The sequence below is a fragment of the Anas platyrhynchos genome, chromosome 2, assembly GCF_047663525.1.
Source record: "Anas platyrhynchos isolate ZD024472 breed Pekin duck chromosome 2, IASCAAS_PekinDuck_T2T, whole genome shotgun sequence".
NCBI classification, from domain to species: Eukaryota; Metazoa; Chordata; class Aves; order Anseriformes; family Anatidae; genus Anas; species Anas platyrhynchos.
In genome coordinates this window covers 89738936-89742823 of record NC_092588.1, presented here as the reverse complement: position 1 = coordinate 89742823, position 3888 = coordinate 89738936, and positions in this window count along the sequence as shown.

Sequence of the window (3888 nt, the reverse complement as noted above, 5' to 3'; positions counted from 1 at the left end):
CTGCTTTCTGCTTCATGTTAGTTTAAACTAATGACAAATGAGCTAATCACACCTACTTGCTGCACTGCATAGCCCTGCCTTGGTGCCTGCTGGAACAATGCAGCAAACTGTTTATTTTTCTTCTTACTGCCAGTTTCTTCTCTTGAAGTCAAAGCATTTGGGTCCAGACTTCAGACAAACTTATTTAGGCCCCCTGGCTGCAAAACATTTTGATCCAAATCACCCCATCTTAATTGCACAAAGTCAGACTAAATTTTGCAAGGTGGCCAGTTTGGTTTCTGTGTTTTTCTTGGTTAAAAAGAAAATAAAATCACTCTGCTAGAGGGAAGAGAGATTTGTCTAACACAGCTGACACACCAGATAACCAAGCCTTGAACCTTTTAGGAATCCTTTCTGCTTGACTGTGCTGAAGGCTGCTTTTTTGTTCATTTTGTTCAATGGTTCTTAGGAATATACTACTTAATTGTAAACCCAGTCAGGTAAATGCAGACATCACTTTTTTCCTTCTGTCTTCCTGATTATTTAACCATCCAGTACTGACACTGCATTTGTTATTCATGCTAGCTTTTGCATGAGGCACAGCTTAAAAAAATAAATAAATAAATAATGGTGGCTGTTGCAGATGGCAAGGAATGATCAGTAAGGAAAGGAGGGAGTGTTGCCTCATCCCCAGTAAAATTCTCTGATTCAGTTTGAGATCCAGGATTTGGAACAGCATTTCAAAACCCAGTTGCCAAAAAGGACTTTCCTGGACAAAGTATTAACTGGAAAAAACCTACAAGCTAAACTCAGCCATAAAGCAAAAGTCTGGAATAGTGTTCTCTGAGCTGGAGATGAGGAGAAATTGGCTCTGTAGCATGACAGAGTCGAATAAAAGATTGCTTTGGCCATCTCAGTCTTTCTTGCTCCAAAGGCTACAAGTATCATTTGCTCTGTCACTGAGTAAAGTTGAGGAGGGGAAAGCCTATGTACTTCTGCAAACAGGAGAGCACCTGACAAGATAATTATAAAATAATGATACACAGTAGAGTTGTTCCTGAGGTGAAATCCTAGCCTGAATGAAGGTAATGAAAGTAATCCCATAGATCAAAGAGGGGGCCAATATTTCAGCCAGGATGTATTAAATTGAAAAAACAGTTTAATGCAGTCCAAGAAACCTTGCTTGCTTTGAATAATGAGCTTCAGGTCTGCTTCATGGTTTTGGTTGCTATCACAACAGTGAGTTATATGTCCAGGGCCAGGGTGAGAATCCAGGCAACTGTCTTTAGGCATAACACATGTGTACAGGTCATACAAAAAAAGGTTTGAGTTACAGATCTGTCTGGTTTGACTGGACTTCTGGTGATACCCAGCTGATAGCTGATGAGAGCTAGCACAATTCCATAAGCAAAGACAACGTCCAGGATTGCTATCATGCATTTAAACTTGAATCATGTAGAGTAAAAGTCCCTTTCCACTAACATCTGTGAAGAAAATAAGAACTGGATGTAGTGACTCCTTACAAAATGCAAAGCAGTGCAAGTCAGAAATGAGAACATAACATAACCTCTGTTGTTATTATTATTATTATTATTATTAGGAGTGACATCGTCATGGTTCTTCCTTTGAAACATCAGTATGATGCTCAATAATATTGAACAAAGAAAACCAAATAATAGGGCAAATACTTGAAAGAGAGACCCACTGTGGGGGGTGTCAACAAATAAACCATATTAGGCTTAAGACCTCTTGTGAGATGAAAATCATTGGAAGAGGGGAAAATGAGGGAGAAAGCCTATAGATGCTTGCCCTACTCTTACTCCTTTCTGCATGCCTGATCATAGACAGCACTGGGGCAGGTTACTGAGCAGAATGGAGCCTTGGTCTGGACCAAAATGGTTTACCTGGACATTGCAAACATTACCCTCCTTTCCTCTCTCTACCCCATCCTGCTGGCACTGTGTTTCCAGCATCAGTGACTGCTGAAGTGCTGACTTAAAGCAGCTTTTCTTCTTCATGGAAGCCCTGTGGTGGCTGTTCTCTTCATGTCCAAAAGTCGAGGCTGTGCTTTGCAGAGATTTCAGTCTAAGCACGAGCCTAGGAAAGCAGAACATCAGTGGACTTTCAGGATATGGGTTTTCCTGCTTCACTGAAAGCAGGACGGTTGGTGTAGATGTCCTAGCAGAAATCAAATGTGACTTTGTAGATGAGTCCAGAAGTGCTGTTATACACAGACAAGTGCCTGCACTGTTTCCCCGTCTGTTGCATAGACTCTCTCTTGCTCTTTTGAGAAAGCTACTTCATCCTTTTTTTTGGCAGTGCTCCTGACACTGACTCGAAATGACAAATCACAAGATTTTTTTGTGGGTGCGAGGTTGGAACGTGTCTCAAGTAGTTTCAATAGCCGCCCTTCTGAGGGGAAGCAGCCATGATGGCGAACGTTTTGGAAAGCTGTGCTGCCGCTTCCAGTTTTCCCCACCATGTTGTTCTCAGCGGGAAGAGAATTATACTTTGGGTGGTTTTAGTTTACAACGTGTACTCCAGACACTGTTTCGCCATTTCATTCCCTGTGTAATCCCTGTATCTCCTAGAAAGTGCTTTATTACCAACTCCATCTGTTCTGAGAACTGCTTTCCCTTCAAACAGCCGAAGCCTGTGGGATGAGAAACTACATCTAAATGAAGTGGTATCAGTGCTGGCAGTGGGAATTCTGTTTTGGCAGCTTGCTTAGCTGGCCAACAAGCATGTTTCTTTATCTGATTGGAGGCTTTGACCATGGAGATAAGCAGCACAAAATGCCGGTAAAGAAAGCTATTTACTTGAGGAGAGGAAGTGGCTTTGTCTCTCTAGAGCACTTTTCACATTATTTGGGTGCTTCTGCAGTATTAAGGAGTGAAAATGCTTGTTACTTAACAAGGAAATTACATCTGTAATATAAATGGAAAGAGCAAAAACTACAAAGAGAGACTAGTAAGCAGGTAAATGTTCTATCAATGTCTGTAACTACTTCTTGGTTTTAGTGATACAGGATTGTTATGTGAGCAAATCCTCCCTTACCAGTAGCTTGTACCACTAGCCTCTCATGTCTCTAACCTCTTAACAATAACCAGTAGCAGCTCCTTGGAGAAAGTATAGCAATAAAGAGACTTTTTTCTTGTTTTTCCTCATTACTTCAGGTCCACCTCTTCCCTTTTAGGGAAGCTTGAGTCATAACTTTTAATAGACAGCAATGTTGATTAAACAACATACTATTAAGTAGCCTAATGATAGATATTATGAATACAGACGCTGCTATCATTAATTTACAGTTGTATTATTTTACAGTTATAACTACAAAACTACTAAGTATAATTCTCAAATCTTTTAAGATTAACCCAGCTATGCTATTATCATTCTGTCACCCTTTCTTTCCACCCACTTGGTGCCAGGGTGTGAGCCTGTCCCTCTTTATTCTCTCCACTGAGTCTTTTGGACATGGACCATTGATGGACAGTTGTATGAATTATCCATGGGGGTTCTCTCTAGCATCCTGGTGGGCTTGGGTATGCAGGTAGCTTCGCTAATGTTTGTAGGTGTCTGAGCTCCCACTGTCAGAAGATCCCACCCTCTTTTGCCCTTTGCCTGATTTTATGCCTTTCTCCCCCCTTTTTACATTGCAGAACCTGCCTTTTTTGCTGTTTTTACTACTTTCCTTTCTTTACCCAAACTTCTTGCAAATATGCAATTCACCTCATTTTTTTTTTCATTGTTGTCCCTGATTCTGCTACTTCCATTCTCAAATTTGGTGTTTCCAATACTTTTATTCACGTCTTGGCCTAATGTAGTGTTACTGGTACAGTTGCTTAGGTAAAGGTAGCCTCCTAAGATCTGAAGAGTGTATCCTTAAAGCTCCCCTACAATTATCTAGTT